At 42.6% G+C, this 18,286-nt stretch overlaps 1 long non-coding RNA gene across 1 annotated transcript; it reads right to left on the bottom strand.

Moving 5' to 3' along the window:
- Positions 1-2,704: 2,704 nt before the first annotated feature.
- Positions 2,705-10,345, bottom strand: LOC108786913. Its single transcript, XR_001941230.1, has 3 exons — positions 10,238-10,345; positions 8,127-8,131; positions 2,705-2,716 (listed from the first exon to the last, which is right to left on the bottom strand). It is a non-coding gene; the product is annotated as an uncharacterized LOC108786913 (long non-coding RNA).
- Between the last annotated feature and the right edge of the window lie 7,941 nt (positions 10,346-18,286).

Below are 18,286 nucleotides of genomic sequence, written 5' to 3'. Positions count from 1 at the left end.
ACAAAATTCTAACACGCAACATTGAGTAGCAACAAGCTGAAGCTCATTGTAGCGCATTTGTGTGCGCTGTAAAAAAAAAAAATGCAGCACGTCTACATCTTTCCCCAGCACACACTACCGCAAGGCTTTGGTGTGAACTGAGCACACAGGCAGCAATAGTATTTGCTGCATTGTTGATTAATGCAGTTTAACACACTAGGTGTGAATGAGCCCTAACAATAACCAGCCTGTTGATCAGATAATGACAGCTGTACCGTAACTAATGGAGAACAACTGGGGATTAAACTGCTCACCAGACTAGAAGCTCATACATACGCAATAAAATCCAACCCAAGGCATTCAAATTCACAACTCATTGAAAATTCAGAGTTGAAACTAGCCAAGCTGAGCAAACCCAAGAAGTAAGACACTTGTGTGCGATAGGCATCTAAATCGCTCCAGAGATCAACTCATTATAAAAATAAAAATCACATATAAAAACATGTTAACCTGTTCTGCACTCTGCAGTGGATGATCATTTCAGGCCTATCATTATGATATATGATTTATCACCTACCTAGGGCTGAAAAGAAGTACGTCAGCATTTAGGCACCTGAGAAAGATATCTGCACACAAGCTAACAAACCACTGACGTATCAAGCCCAAAAGTAACGTGGATGGCAAGCTGATTTTATATCGATGACAATAACCACTTCACCTAACCACAATTACTAGAGTTCCGAAACTACTTAATACCTGGTAGGTATGTTTTGCCAATATGTCCAGGTACAAGCCATTTTCAGGACGATAGATATATATATATATCTAGCTAATCATCTATAATAATCAGCCCGTATGCTCAGTATAAACTATTAAATTCATGACAGAGGGGAATCCCTATATTACTACGTAAAGGGTAGGAGAACCAGGTTATGGTTCCAGCTGTATCAGCAAACTCTTAACAAAATATTATTCTTGCGGGAAACAGCTAAATATACAGATGAAACGCATATGCAGGAATGATGTTACCTACCAAACATGATTTGTATTTTGTCCATTCAGCCCTGAGATTTACAGAGCTATAAATCACCTACCACAATCCTGTCTGGCAATGAAGTAGCCCTCTACTGCAGTCATGTAACACACACACAGGTCTTCTTCCCACCCCAAGCCTGTATCTGAACAGTAAAGCTGGCCATACACCTTATAATTATCTGCAGATTTTCTCTGGTCAGATGGAAAAGGTGCAACAGATTCCTCCATCTACACTTAAACTGTGTGGATGGAGTAATCTCCACCTTGGCCAATCTGTTGCACTTTTTCCATCTGACCACAGAAAATCTGCAGATAAATTGTAAGGTGTATGGGCACCTTAAGGGAGAAGCATGTTGATGAGCTCAGCTTAGTCACTCTGCTCTCTCCTCCTTTTAGCATGATTCTTGTAATGAAGCACGTCTGATTTGCTTCTTGTTCTTACCAAGTTAGAGCTCTGCTGTACTGTGACTGAAAGAAGCTAATACCAAGGAGATTCAGGTATTTACACTGTAAAGAGTATATTTTTTCCCTAAAGAACTCTGGGCAAATAAAATCTTAACCCTTGCATTGGGGTTACCCGCACGCTGCAAGGGACAAGTGCTCATTTTGTCTAGGGAGCTAAAATAACAGATCTACTCACCCGAACTGAGATCCCGACTGGCTCCTAGACTGGTCCCTTCAGCCTGCCTTCTCTGCTCCAGCAATGGTATATCCTTCGGTGTCCTCATGTCCTATACGATTTATAGGTCGTGATGACTCACAGGACCTTAGACCGCCGGAGTTGACTGGGAGGGGTCTAACAGCCATCGTGGTTCTGGTGAGTATATCTCTTATTTTAGCTTCCTAGACAAAACAAGCACTTAACCATTGCAGTACAGTGTAGCCCCACTGCAAGGGTTAATATTTTATTACCAGGAGTTCTTTAAATATACATTGATCTTTTGTGAATATAAATCATCCTGTGAATTCTACGGCAGCTGAGCACAAGTCCAATGGGAAGGGCCCATTAAAACTGATGTAGCTGCCATGGGAAGTACCTTATTTCTTTTCTGCAGTCAGCCCTAAATTCTCTAGTTCTAGATTCAGAAACTGAAAGGAAATGATAGTATACTTTCAATACATTTTAAAAAGGAGAACAATGGGGTTAAGGCTTTTCCCCATAGTTCTCCTTAGGGTAACGGGAGGACACAAACTAGCGTCTTCTCGTCACCCTAGGCTCAGTATACTGAGACGCCAGAGAAGCAGAACACTGAAAACCCCATCTCTTAAAAAGGAGAACTATGGGGTCAGTGCTTTTCCCCATAGTTCTCCTAAGGGTAACGGGAGGACACAAACTAGCGTCCTCCCTTTACCCTAAGCTCAGTATACCGCGAGCTACAGCTCGCGGTACACTGAGATGCCGCAGCGGATCCCGACATCGATATCGAGATCCGCCCAGCTGCGTGAGTGACAGCTGGCTCTGCCTATCTAGAGGCAGAGCCAGCTGTACCCGCCCCCTCCCCCGTCCGATCCGCCAGTCAGCGCTGGCGGATCGGAGCGGGGAGGGGGGAATCCAGCCCCTCCCCTGTCACGGCATAGAGCCGTGACAGGATCGAGAGGTGAGCGAACGTCGGTATCTCGGTATCTGTTCGCTCACCTCCCGATCTACACTGAGACGCCGCAGCCGGAACAGATCCTGACATTACTGTCGAGATCCACCCAGCTGCGTGATTGACAGCTGGCTCTGCCTGTCAAGAGGCAGAGCCAGCTGTACCCGCCCCCTCCGCCAGTCAGCGCTGGAGGATCGGACAAGGCAGGGGATCCCTGCAGGGAGCCGTGAAAGTCACGGCTCTCTGCACGAATAGATCAAGAAGTTAGCGAGCAACGCTATGTGTTCGCTCACTTCCTGATCTACTGAGCCGACCTGTGACAGTTTCATTGTCAAAGGTCGGCTCACATTATGAGGCTGAGTGAAAATCACTCGCCTCCTAATTCTCCTTTAATCACTTTGCTCTCTCCTCCAATCACCATTCGCCTTGGAGTGCAGCACACCCGATTGGCTTCTTTGTGCAGCTTCTCCTTCCCTCTCTGAGCTTTGCTGTAAAGACTGTACAGGGGACTGCAAGAGGCAGATACCAAGTCAAATTCAGGTACTTACAATGCTTGCATTTAAAAGCATACATTGGTGATGCATTAATGATTACAGAGCTGCATTCACTTCTGTCTTTACACCTAGTGATAGTGACCTAGATCGGCTCTAAATCCAGTGTTAAATGCTTTGCGTTTGTAACTTTTTTAATTGCCTTCTTTGACTGCACTAGGGAGATATACTTTTATTTCTCTGACAACATAAAAAGACGAGAGGAAGGGGGGAACACAAAACAGAAAGGAACAAAACCTCACACAGCTTCTCACTTCCCTCATTCTACTGAGCAAAAAATAAAAAGTATTCTGTGTACCTTACTGGAAAGCTTCCCATTATATCCTGTTCATCTGGCTATGTCACTGCCAAAAGTTAACAAAGGTTGAAAGGTTCAAACCCTTCCCTACTGCATCTAAAACAATACAAAATGTGTTTTTCACTTTGTTTGCTGTATTCATCGTCATTATAATATTTCAGATCTCTAAATACTCCCTTTCCTGTGCATGTGTATTGCTATACAGAAACAAAATGATATATTCATATCAGACTAGAACTATATACTTGCACTAAGAGAAGTGCAGTGGAGCATACTCATTGTATAATGTTACTAAACAGGAAGCAGAACCTCTATTAGCTAGTGACCGTCTACATGTGCAAATATACTTACAATACAGAAATAACCTTTTTGAAACCTTAAATTGTTTAAGCTATTTGAAATGCTGATTAAATCACTTACAATGAATGATACCCCTTGCTGTTTAAAAGTGTTAGATTCTTCTAGAATCATCTGGTCCACTGAGCACTGGCCCCGACTTCCTATTTTAGGGCGTTCCCATAAAGGAACCTATGGAGCCACCCTTGTGTGTGCTAATAAGCGGTGCGTGTCTTTGCAAACACACAGGCAAGGAAACTCACTGCCCTACTCCCTACACCTCCCTCCTTCAAGCTAGTAGATGGAAGGCTGCGAGTGACTGCTCTTTCCCTTGTTCAAGGAAGCGGCGCTGAGAGAGTAAAGGTGCCCATACACTGCATGATTATCGTACGATAATCGTATGCGATCGGGTTTTCGTACGATAATCGAGCAGTGTGAACGGAGACGTGCGACCGTTTCTACTGTACGGTCGCACGTCTTCTGTCGAACCAGCATGTTCGAAAACCAGTCGGGAATCGTACGATTCTCGGCTGGTTAGAACGGTGCTCGGAAGATAAATGCTGAACGGGCCGGTGTGCGCACGCGCACACTGCCCGTTCAGCATTGCGGTCATCGGAAGCCCTCCTGAGGGGCGGGCTTCCGATGACCGCAATGCTTTCACAAAGGCTTTTTGTTGTCAGTTTTTCAGGCGGATCTGTTCAGAAGCCTAATGTTACTCTATGGGCAGCCGGATTAAATGGACGGGCGTCCGTGTAGATCCAGGTAGCCCCCCCCCCGCTCTGGCCAGGTCTGGATGGAAAAACAGAGATCAGAGTTCGTTTGACAGACCTGACTGTGCTGGATTGGGGATAATCCGATGTAAACAGACCTGTCGATTTACATCCGATTCCACACAGACCAACATGGGTCCGGTAATTTCAGTTTTCTCCTCTACTGCAAGATGGGAGTAAAAAACTGGATGGACATGGATGTCACAGCGGTTGCGATCAGCAGGGGATACATGCACGTGTGAAAGGGGCCTTAGTGCTTTGGCAAAGAAATACTTTGCAGACCAATATATTTGTTTGATCTAGATTCATTAGTGAAACAAAGTTTGAGAGTTTCATACTAAGGCGTGCACACTGCACGGACGTGTACCACCCAAGTTAACACGTTGTGAATGAGGCCTTACACACAACAGTGTGGTTATAAACATACAAATATACTATAAAAGACTATAGGGCCCCCATCAGCTTCTTTCCAAGAAATGATTTGCATTGAGGAATAACAAAACACTGTATGATCCTCCACATGTCAGCAAATTCAGGCTTGCTGCTGAACAGGCTCTGAGTAGAATATGGAAGGGTTTACAGCACATAGATGAAAACAAACTCTCCCCAAAATTGGGATGGGCAACCTGTAGCACTTGTGCTCTTGTCCCTCTAGCCAAAATTGTTCAAATACGTACTTATTACAGAAACTGGAAAACCACACGTGCCGAGCGTCACCTTGTAAGACACTTAAGCACATTCATCTGGTTTTTCCTCATTGTCAGCATTGTAGGCCAAGCATCTAAGTAATCTATGAAATGAATGTTCAAAATGTGCTGAGCAGTCTAGGAATAAATAGCTAGAATACCAGCTGTAGACAACTGGACTTCGTTTAAAGTGCTCCTTGCAATGAATAAGTCTGAAAGACTACATGGGACTCGAATGCAAAAGAAAGGTTCTCCCGCAACCCCCCCATATAGGAAAACCGAGTCCACAATGTTAAGGGATGGATGCAAGCTGTCATCCCTAGTGACAGGAGTCTCTTTACTTTTCCTCACTTCCTGTCCCTGTTGCTTACAAACAAGAATGAACGGTGTTCATGTGTCAGATGTTCTTACTCCTCCTTTGGTCTACGAGACCCTATGAAGGCATTTTTCTTCACTTCCTGAAGGCAAGGGGAAAATTCCCCAAAAGGGACAAAAACCCTTCTACACTCTATGCAAAATAAAATTTAAAAAGCTTGGCTCAAGTTGGACATTCAATGAAAATGCAACCCTGCTCATCTTGCAGGCTCTGACCCCTAATGAAAAAACACTAAGTGAAAGCAATCTATGCAACAAACATTAAAATAATATAAAAATGACTAACCTTACACCATGGCTTCTGACAGCTTCCTGCGTGCACTGGTGGCCTCACCATACAGTCCTGAAAAAGCTGAGGATCCCAATTTCATGTGAAGACGCTCCAGAGCTATGCAGGAGCACATTTCGGGGGAATTTCTTGGGAGAACCTGAGTTTCTTCAGGAACCTACAAGAAAGCCCAGTGACTTCACCTTTTCTAGGTGACTGCACCAGAAGCCATTGTTGTAAGAAGAGCACATGGTTTAAATATTTTCTTTTCCATGCAGTTTTACTGTTTTTTTCCTTTTGTTGTATTAGTCCCATCATATACTCTTATCAGATTTGGGATTTTTAAAATATTCTCTTTCTCTCTCTCTCTCGTTCCCGCTGGCCTTAAACTCTTGGCGGCAAGAAGGTAGGCTTTAACGCCTAGCCACCACATACATGCGTCCACTGTTCAGCGCTGGAAGCATGCACCGAGCACAGTGACTGAGCTGTCTTAACAGCTCCTTTATACTGTTTACAAATCAGGAGCTGGGAACAGGCTCCTGATAACGCGATTGCTGCAATTTGCTGTCCCCGCAATGACATGATCGGGGGCCCGTCCCCTGCCACTCACTGTTAAAGTGACATTAAAGTCACATGTCCCATCCCCCCGTGCTTCTTTAAGGACTTGCTTTAAGTGTTGCCTCTTGATCCGAACATCATCTTCTTTCCAATAGTTTTCAGGAGTGCCTCCAGTGTTGGTGCCGTCTCTGATCCAGGGCAGACTCCTCGTGTCCCACGGTGTCTGTCCGACATGCACGCTCACGGCTTTGTGCATTCACCTCCACTGTGTCTCTCCTCTTCTCCCTGACAATGATCCCTACTGCGCATGCGCCCGCACTCATCTTCCTGCACAGCTGCTTGAGAAGCTGGATTTTACAGCTAGGAGCGAGCATCGGGGATGACAGCAATATATGTTTGCCTATTTTGGTACTGCTTGCTAGCAGTAGATATATGTTAAAAAAGTGACTTTAAATTTTACTTTGTTACTTTTAAAAGGACTAGTGGCAAGGGATTTATGTTTGTACTTTTTTTTTTTAAGCCCTGATGGGAGAATTTATGGTTTCAGTAGCGCACTTGCTGTTTAATGCGATGGTGCTAGAGAATGTTTTAAGGATTTTTTCTTTTGCTTTGGTGCTGCTGGTATATTCCATATGGTTTAAATCACTACCATGGTATCCATTTTAGGTGAGCAGCCTTGCTAGAGCCAGGGAGCTCACTGAAACAGTATAGCTTCTAACTCCTAAAGAATGATCACCGTAAGTGGGTTCACACCTAGGCGTATCGAATATGTGCATTTGTTGCGCGTTTTTATCGCGATTTGCGGTAAAACAGAATTTTTGGCAAACACGCATTTCCGAGGGCTACCTGGCTGTATCCCAATGGATCCTGTACTTCTTTGGGCGTAGGGCGTTTTGTAGCGCGTTCATACGACCTGTAATACGCCCAGGTGTGAACCATACCCATAGGAAATAATGGGATTTCGGTGTTTGAGTGTTTTGCAGAGCGTAGGAACGCGCTACAAAACGCCCAGGTGTGAACCGGGCCTTAGGCCCGCTGCTCCTTGGACACATTTATACAATGCTCACAATTTACCCAGGACTTTACATACTGCACACTCACATCAGTCATTGCCCTCAAGGAGCTTACAATCTAAGGTCCCCCTCTCATATGAATTCATATACAAACACCAATTCAAACAGGAGCCAAGCATTTCTTTTGGAGTGTGGAAGGAAACCCACACAAGCACAGAGAGAACATGCAAACTCCAGGCAGATCGTGTCCTGACCCTGGATTCTAACTCCAGTGCTGCAAGGAGTGATAACCACCAAGCCACTCTGCTACCGTTTCTATGAATTCTCATAAGTACAGAATCCAGAGTCATTGTTACTTCTCTCAATACAGCTTTCCTGTGGGGAAGCTAATACATCTGCATCAGTTTGCTTACTTCCACCAGGCACAATATAAACTCCTTGATGAACCAAGTAAAATAATTTAATCACCCACTAAACAAAACCCCAGATATTTAGTATGATTTGCAGTGCATGATGTCACGCCTGTCCTATCACGCACACCGATTTAATGATGGGAAACAGCACCCTGCCTCTCCAATAAAGAAAGCAAGAGCCTAGAAAACAGCTCGGAGCTCCTGCTGCAAGTCGAAACAAGACAAGAGATGAAAGCTTAATTGATGAGTACACACAGAACCTGCACTGACTCACAGAGGTGTGGAACGAGGCTGCTGCACTTCACTAAATCCCACTATATAAATCAGCATAAAGCACGCAGAAAACTGTTTTATACTACAAGAGTAACTGTGTAGACCCAGTGACATGTCTGTACTAACATATTCATGGATATCCAGCTTGTGTGTATAAAATGTAGACGTGTGCGGGGGCACAAACACATAAATGTTCATGTGCAGAGTACACAGAGAGCCAAGTGCCTTGTATGCCTATACACACTTGGCCAGTAAAGCTGATTCTGATGAAGGAAGGGCCCTAGCCTTACCCTGAGCTCTCCACACACACTCTCCCTTCCAAGTGTTCTCAGCTGCCAGGCTATAGCAGGCATCTCTAGACCACAACATGTGCATGCTGTTAAATCCAGACATCTTTACAGCACAGCGGCCCCTTCACTTCATGAAAACACACAATCCAGAGCCAGAACGACCAGTCATGTTTACTCCACATTGTGTACACCGATGACACTCAGCTACACCATCACCAAGATCTCTATTTGTAAACACATAGTCCCGAGGATGACTTTGCATGGATTTGCATTCTACATCAGCTCTCACTGATCATATCCCTGACAGGTAGCTATGAATGCTAAGTAGATGGACAGTTAGGCTGATGGGCCATTCGGACACAAAACACTAAAGAGGCTGCCCGTCTGTAGCTATGGAATCGTTCCCTCTGTAGCCTGATACAGAGAGGTTTCTCTGTCCTAGCGATGGGAGTAACCTCTTGCTGCCTTGGCTACAGAGGGAGCAATTCCATAGGGACAAACAGGCAGCCTTATAGGCTCACCATACATGTTACAATCTGACCATACCTTCCCTATACAAGCAACTTTACATGTAGGAAAACTCTGCAATACGAGGACCTAAATCAATTTATCTACAGTCAGGCAGGCCCTTGAACTACTTGTTGGTAGAGCTAAAGGAGATTGTACAATAAGATTGGATCTTGGGGGGTGAGCTTTAGCAATCCTGCCACTCGCAATTTTTGACTTCAGTTGCCAGTCTATCAGTCTCAAAAGGAAATTAGCCTAGGCAAGGATCCATTCTGAATGTTGCGTAACAGCCTAGGCAAGGATCCATTCTGAATGTTGCGTAACAGCCTAGGCAAGGATCCATTCTGAATGTTGTGCAACAGCCTAGGCAAGGATCCATTCTGAATGTTGTGTAACAGCCTAGGCAAGTTACCTTCTATGTTGTGTAGCAGAATAAACAAGGATACATTCTATGTTGTGTTGCAGCCTGGCCAAGCATACACTTTATGTCGTGCTGTAGTGTATACAAAGATACATATTATGCTGTTGCAGCCTATACAAGGATACATTATGTTGTGCTGTAGTGTATACAAGGATATATCATATGTTGTGTTGCAGCCTACACAAGATATTTGTAGTGTATAAAATGATATCTCATATGTTGTGTTGCAGCCTATACAAGGACACATTATGTTGTGTTGTAGTTTATACAAGGATATATTATGTTGTGTTGCAGCCTACACAAGACACATATGTTGTAGTGTATACAAGGATACATATTACGATTTGTTGCAGCCTATACAAGGATACATTGTGTTGTGTTGTAGTGTATACAAGGAGAACTCATATGTTGTGTTGCAGCCTACACAAGACACATGTTGTAGTTTATACAAGGATACATATTAGGCTTTGTTGCAGCCTATACAAGGATACATTATGTTGTAGTGTATACAAGAATACCTATTATGTTGTGTTGCAGCCTACACAAGACACAAATGATGTAGTGTTGCATCTGATCAGCCAAAGGCACATCGTGTATAAAGAGAAATCAAGTGATATGCATTAGTGGGATGTCAGCTGGAATGAGCCATGTTGTGGATGACATGAAGGGTCATTCAATCACGCAGTGCCTATTATATCCGATCCTCCTGATGCAGATTAGAAGCCTCCAGGTTCCCAGCGCTCAATGGGTCGTGCTGATCTGGAGTATGAATTCTTTACATTCCCCAACCGAGCGCCGCACAAGAAACAAAAGAGATGGCTGAGTGTATGGAGCCCAGCACAGGACTCCACCCAGCCAAGTTATCCCCAGAGCACAGATCCGAGCCGGCACTGTCCGCGGCCGCTCGGCTTTCTCTCCCAGCGTCCGAGCCCCGCACTTCTCCCAGCTCTGCTTACAGCGCCGCCGCTGCTCCTGTTTGGAAGGATCACAGAGTTCGAATTACAAGAGGCCGAACGTCCCCAAACCTCCGTGTCTCCGTCTCTGGAGCTGCAGCGCCATCTTGGTGTAGTCAGGTCGCTGCAGGCTCCAATGATACCGATGCTAAGAAATCACAGGGCCATAAATCGATGATGGCCAAAGTGATGTTATCGGGCGGTGGGTGAAGAGTGTTGCTTCCAGCGTTTGAGGCAGTATTGTATTGTAAAAACATTTTATTTTAATGAAGGATAGGACAGGATTGTGCAGGTAGCCCTAGAGAGGGGTTCTAATTAAGTAATCAGGGCTCATGGAACCCTTTGCATCTTCATTTTCCTGCGTTTTGTGTGTTGTTTTTGATGCATGTTTTTCACTCATTTTTCATGTGCTGCCATTAAACTCTATGGCGCCAAAATAAAATGTTTGGTAATAGTTCTGTTTTAAGTCCTTCCAGGGCTTTTTACCCCTTGCCCAGCCAATCTTTTTTTTTTAAATTTTATTTTAAAGGTGCTATGACTTACTTATACATGACACTCTCAGTTTTCCGGTATTCAGCTAACCAGAACTCTCATCTAACCAGAAAAAAATCCCCTGTGTACTCACTGTTTTGCTGATCTGCGGCATATATTAACCTGAAAATGATTGTGTGTCTATTTGTTAAGTGTGTCTATTTGTCTTAATTTGCTTTTAATTACTGCATTTCAATATTAATATGAAGTCAATACTGAGGTTATGTTATGGTATGCTATAGTATGGGTATGGGTATGGCAGTAACTCTCAAGCAACCAGAAACAACATTTATTTGGGATCTACCAATCCCCATGGATGCCGGATAATGGGGAGTTTACTGTACTTACCTTAATCCATGACAGCATCATCTTCCACTGAAATGACCGATCAGCTACAGCTACTTTGTATTCAGCAGCAGAAGACTGATCTTGTTGCCGTTTCCTCAGGTCAATGTCATCATACCTGCACAGTTTTCGGTGCAGGCAGAGGGTGGAAGGGTAAACTCTGGAGTTTTTTTTCTAGTTGTAATTCATCTTTAATTGGTATTCATATGCCACCTTTAAAAACGGTGTGAGGGGGATGTAAATAGGTCTGCGTTATACACCATCTGCTACTAATGGAGCCCTATAATTTATAGTTATGCATCCATAGATCAATTTATATGCATCCCAGTCACTCCAAGGAGCATAAAAACTGATGTGCTAACACACTCAGGGAAATTTGAGAGGATAGCACTTATACTATCATGATATTTTTTGAATTGACATGGCAAAAACATGCAAATGCATCTATGCAGTCAATGAAGTAGGTAGAATTCAAAGCCAAGACAGAGAGCTAGAAGACCACCATGTTATGTATCATATGACACAGAACAGAAAGAGAAGAACAAAGAAAAACATGAATTTATTGGGAAATTGTTTCCTACCATCTAGTTTAAAATGAATCCTTCTTCTCATTATGAAATCCAAATTACTTTCCAATCCATGGCACCAAAAAAAAGGACCTGTTCCTGCAGCTCTGTGGAATGAAAGCCCAGGTCAAGGCAGATATGTCTTCTTCCAAGTTTGTATCATGTTACCTAAAATTGTCGTCTTCAGCGCATGTATAAATATTTATGAACAATAATCAGAATGTGGACTAAAGACCATGTCCATTGTGATTAGATTGTAGTAGAAAATCAGCTTCCTGACATGCAGTAGAGAACATAATTGGTTAAAGGATATCTATGATCAAAAACGGAAAAGAAAATACTTTATGCATTCCTACATTGAATTTTCATAAGTTTTATCCAGCTGTTAATACCCATATCAATCTATCAGTTTGTAAATTTATTTACTGAAAATGCCCATAGGTGCACTTCATATAGGCCACCAACAAAGACACATCTAAAAGTTCATTTTTTTTTCGGTATGCTGTGTGAATGGGAACACATAAATAACATATAGAGGTGTTTTCTCAAATTTGACTGTAAAACTAGAAATACACTTGAACGTGAATGAGCAGAAGTAGCAACAGTTTTTGAAATTGACCCATATCGATATCTGTACCAACTAAAACAGGAAGCAGCCTATAAAAGAAGTAGATAAATCTCTCTTGCAGAGTTCTGGGCACTGCTGCTATCTGACTTCCAGGTGTGTCTGATAGCATGTCCCCCCCAGACGGGGTTGTGGTTCCTGCTGCTGGCCTCTACAACACTGCAGGTCCAAGAAATAGATTTTCAGATAAACATTGTACTGATAGTCTGCTCTATCATAGTCTTACCTCCATTTTCCTGTTATAGCAGTTGGAAAGTGTGTCTTAGGCTAGGTTCACACCTAGGCGAATCAGATGCCGAGCTGTTTTCGCTCGGTTGTCGCGCGTTTTTCAATGAATAGACATGTATGGGAACCAAGCCGCGCGACAACCGGACGAAAATAGCTCCTGCACCTTTTTGCGCTACAGGTGATTTCGTTTGGCCGACAAACCGCAAAGGTGTGAGCAGCCTCCATTGACTTCAATTCGAATCTGCGTTTTGCGCGATGTCTCGCGACTCAAACCGCGCGATAAATCGCCTCGGTCCGCACCGGCCCTTAATATGACTGCATTGTCCAAAAGGCCCTGGAATTTGACTACACTGCCCAATGCACTGTACATTCTATCTGATCTGTTTGACACCCCCTCTCTCTTCCTCTGCACTACAAGTACTACTTGTATTAAGGGATCTGGGATGTTACTCAACTATGTCAGCACAGAGCACTGGGGTGTGAGTGCAGGAATTTTATTTCCGTTATGAGATCAAAGTATTTTAAGAATTTCCAAGTGGAAATTAGTTAAAAGTGATAACGTTTGACAGTACAGGACTATACAAAGAAAAAAGCTGTAAAACCTGATTTGGGTTTTAAACCACAGGAATAAAATGTAACCATTGTAAGCCGAGTAATGCTGTAAGTTTTGTTGCCTGTATCCATTGATTGGTATTTTGCAGGCCTAACTAACAAAGTCTGGTGTAACTCAAAAGGGCACGTGTTTTAACTTATTCTGGCCCAGAGTTACTTTCTTGTTTATAAAAGGGTGTTCCTAGGATTGTCAGTCCCTATCTGTAATCAATTATATGGAGCACTTGGTGCCCGTACACTGCTCGATTCTCGTACAAGAATCGCGGGAAATCCCACGATCGTACGAGAATCGAGCCGTGTGAACGTTTCTACTGTGCGGTCGCACGTCTTCCGTCGAACCAGCATGTTCGAAAACCAGCCGGGAATCGTACGATTCTCGGCTGGTTAGAACGGTGCTCGGAAGACAAATGCCGAACGGGCCGGTGTGCGCACGCGCACACTGCCCGTTCAGCATTGCGGTCATCGGAAGCCCGCCCCTCAGGGGGGCGGGCTTGCGATGATCAAGAGTGCGATCTGCCTGTCCAAGATAGGCAGATCGTACGTTTTTTTAATCCCTGTACAACCATCGCAAGACTGAGGTCTTGCGATGGTTGTAGAGTGTATGGCCACCTTTACTCTGGAGACTTATGTCCCCTTTCCTATTATGATGCCTCCTGGTGTCCACCACAATACTGCATGTTCTGCTTTATGGTTTTAATGCTATTGATTACTGGTCATCCTTTCCTTAGAATCCCTGTTTTTTTTTTACCTTAGCCCAGTCTATTAATACAGACTCATGCTCACACTAAAAAAATACTTTTGTTCATAAGGACATACAAGTAAAACATTCAAATTTTTATTATTAAAGGGTTTCTAAACTCTCAGCTTTTTTTTGCATATATCTATGGCTAGCAAGCAGTATATTTTCGGCGAGACGCGAGGAAAGACACAAGGTAAGTCTATGGACGGATGCACCCGCATGCAGACACCATGGGAGAGTACGTGCCAGCAAGCTCAGAGGAGTCAGCGCTGGATCGGAGATTAGCCGCAACGCTGGAGAGAAGGCTGAAAACTACAGAAAAGAAGAATCGTATTAAAAGGCATCATTTAAGGTAAGTGTTTTAACCAGTTGCCGTCCGCCCGGACGGCACTGCAGCATTGGCGGGTTGCCGTCTCCAGACGGTATTTTTTTTCTGAGCGGGCGCGCACGGGCTAAACAAGACCCGACCAATGCAAACACCCGTTACCTAGTGTTTCACATATAGACGATCGGCGGCTCTATAGCCTGCCGATCGTCTATGTGTGCTCGTTTTTTCGGCAAAAATAAAAGTCACGTATAAAAAAAGTGAAAAAAAAGCCGCCCAAAATGTTTAACTCCCCCACTCCCATGTTTACGCAGATATAAACGTAAATACGCGTCCAGTGCCCCAGCGCGCAAAAACGACAATTGCGCTACACACGTTACATATCGCCGCGAACGTCGCAGTGAGAGCAATCATTTTAGGGCCATCAATCACTGATAACACTAAACTGATGAGCGGTAAAAGCTTTTAAAGCGTCGCCTATGGCCAATTTTGGGTATTATCGTTTTTTGAGGTTTCGCGCGCGCACGCAATTTTAAGGCTTGACATGTTTGGTGTCTTTTTACCCGACGTGACCCCGTCTTTTATATTTTACCAAAAAATTGGGTAATAATAAATGTTTTATCATTTAATATAGGGGAAACAGTTTTTTTTTTTAAATTTCGGTAATTTTTCCTTAATATAGTAAAAAATAAAAACCCCCAGTGGTGAATAAAGAAAGAAAGCTCTATCTGTCCCCAGAAAATGATATAAAATTCATTTCAGTACAGCATTTCATGACGGAATAAATGTCAGTCAAAGTACCGCAGCGCTGAATACTGAAAAATGGCCTGGATGGGAAGGGGGTTTAACACCGCGGATGTCAACTGGTTAATTAACTTTGGGGTGAGGGAAAAAATGTTTTGCCTTTAATGTCACTTTAAGGCCAACTATACAATCTGCCATATATGACAAAAGATGTGACATCTGCCAGTTCTCATGGTTATCACTTTTGGTTGTACTGTAAGTTCAAAGCCTGACTAATGATTCTCTAACCAGATACGCATAGTTATATGGAGAAGGAGAGGGAGAGAGAAAGAGAGAGAGAGAGAGAGAGATTTGTAAACAAGTTTGCATATCTTCATAGGTTTAAAGAGAGCCAGTAATGATTAAGCTTATCCAAGAATCTGAAAGTTTGAATTATTTTAATATGATTATACAGGATTTATATAGCACCAACAATTTGTGCAGCACTTTACAACATATGGGAAGACAGTGCAATAACAATACTATACCATACAAAAGGATTAGAGCACCCTGCTTGTGAAAGTTTACAATCTACAAGGAGGGACAAGTAATACACAAGGTAATAACTGTAGGATTATAATACGGTAATTGTGCAGACTTATGAAAGATTTATATTTCCCTTTTATTACGTTTGCTAGAGACCGATACCTTAGCTTGGGTGTGGGGGTTAGAGGTTAACTAAAGTGTGCCATGTCAAGTTTCTGACCTCCCACACTGTTTTCCCACTCCTGAGAGTGCATATCAGCCTTAAATAACAGAGTATCTTACTTAAAGTGATTCTATCACTGGGGGATGGGGGGATGGAGGAATAGGGGGTGTATTTAAATCTTAATTTTAGAAAATCAGGATGTTTAGTGAGCTACTGATATCTGGATAAGGTAAGATGTAGTCCAAGATTACTGGCCCTGTTGTGCTGCTTTTACCCATTGGAGTTGCACAGTACTCCATAGTTATTTTTCTGTGATACATACTTTACTAACCATCATTTGCTATAACTACACTGGACAACAACGTTTTTCAAAAGTTTTGCGCCCTGAAAATTGATTATGATAGGCCCCTTCAAACTGAACACAAGTATAATTTCACAACTGTATCATGCAGGAATCAGGTGTTTAGCTGATGATTTGCATTTGTACTTAGCATCTTGTTGCAGTGTCCAAAATAGCCAGTCAGCATTGATGGATGGAAATTCTTTAGGAGTGGCAATTCCTTTTTAATGTAAAATAACATATTTTAAAGAAAAGGTACGTGATGTGTTAAATTACACTTTATTTTTGTGATTAGCAGCTTAAAAAACACAGGAGTGTCCAAGAAGCAAAGTCTTTGTTGTCCAGTGCTATCCATGGAACAAAAAGTAAAAAAAAAAGAGAATGTGCAACTTTTTTTAGCACAACGCATACACAGTAAAATCACATGCTAATGCAACATATCTTAGTTTGTGTCCTCCCGTTACCCTAAGGAGAACTATGGGGAAAAGCCTTAACCCCATAGTTCTCATTTAACAGTGCAGTATGCCCACTAAGGACAAGTTACTTCACTCATAAAGCTTGCCAAAAAATTTTTAAAAATGTCTGACGCAATGGATCACACTGAAATCGGAAGGCACAATTACCACTGAAATCGGAAGGCACAATTACCACTGAAATCGGAAGGCACAATTACCACTGAAATCGGAAGGCACAATGGATCACAGTGAAATCGGAAGGCAAAATCAGAAAGGTGCCTTGCGGGTACCTTTCTGATTTTGGTGTGAATGGACCCTAAGTCCCTGTTCACACCAAAATCGGACATAAAATGTAAGTAAACAAAGGTCCATTTACTTGCAATTTCAACCTCTGTTGACTTTCAATGTGTTGCTTTTTTAAAATTTTTTATTTTTTGCCCATCTATGTTTCAATGAACATACCCTGAGTAGACAAACGTCTATTTTTTTTCTTCTTTTACTTGTGTTGCGTTTACATCAATTTTTGACATGTTGCGCTTTGTTGTGCTGAAAATAAAGTACAGTATGCTCTACTTTTTCTCAGCGCACTGCAATGCAACGCAGCAGTGTGAACTGGTCCCATTCACACCCATACATTATTATTATTCAGGATTTATATAGTGCCAACAGTTTGCGCAGCGCTTTACAATATAGAGAAGACATTACAATCACAGTACAATTCAAGACAAGATGGTAAGGAGGGCCCTGCCCCTGAGGACTTACAATCTTTTGGGTTACCTCACATTGGCATCCATTGAAAAATGGATGCTAACGGATTCGGTGTGAAACTTCAGTGACAATATTTTTTTAGTGTGATGAACAATTGATAATTATTTTGAAGAACTGGAAATTGCGATAAACAGCTGTCACAAAACAGACATGCTGTAAAAAAAACGCAACTTTTATCAAAAAGGTGTTTGAAACGGAATGGCTAAGAATGTAATTATATTACATTTTCACAGCAGGAAAAAAATAGTAGTTATCTCTGTTTGCTCATAAGGGAAAACCTGCATCTGCTACAATGACCTTGTCAGAGCCCTGGAGAACAAGCATTTGGAATTCTGGATTGTTTGTCATCAGGACAGGATCTACTTTGTATGATCAGTAACACTAACAATGGATATGCCAATTTTTCCTTTACCTCTTCACTTTGTTAACATCAACGCAAGTTGATATTTTGCCATCGAATGTTTTAATAAAATATAACAAAAAACTGTGTATGAGCATTGGATTGGATTACTCTTGCATTAAAAGAATAACATGAATACAATTACCAGTACAGCACACAGTAATTATATTTTAATATCCTCCTTCTACAACTACAATGTGTTCCAGACCTTCTGTGTAACTGACCCAAGAACAAAGGAAGGACTGTTTCCACTCTCTTGTGAAGAAAACAGAAACAAAAGAAAGTATTGAACACCAAAGACAGAGGTTCATCAGGCCCAAAACACATGAAATCATGGTTATTCCTGGGCATGACAGTGAAGCTGCCCTTAATTACATTCCATTGTGTCTAATCTAGCTGAAAAGAAAATAGTGTCAGGGCCAGAGATAGCATGAGGGAAAACATGACCACATTCCGCTTATCGCCTATTCCATCAGGTTCACAGCTTCAGCAGCACAAGGGACAGAGAACAATCTGTGAGTAACGTTATGTGAAAGAAAACAAAAGACAAGAGAACGGAGAATGTGCCAGAGCAACTAAAACTCACACCGTGGGTGACTGCGAAG

This window comes from Nanorana parkeri, unplaced genomic scaffold (genome assembly GCF_000935625.1).
Source record: "Nanorana parkeri isolate BGI_ZX_2015 unplaced genomic scaffold, ASM93562v1 scaffold233, whole genome shotgun sequence".
Lineage (NCBI taxonomy): Eukaryota > Metazoa > Chordata > Amphibia > Anura > Dicroglossidae > Nanorana > Nanorana parkeri.
Note: the sequence above shows the minus strand (reverse complement) of the source record. Positions and strands in the feature narration are given on the sequence as shown.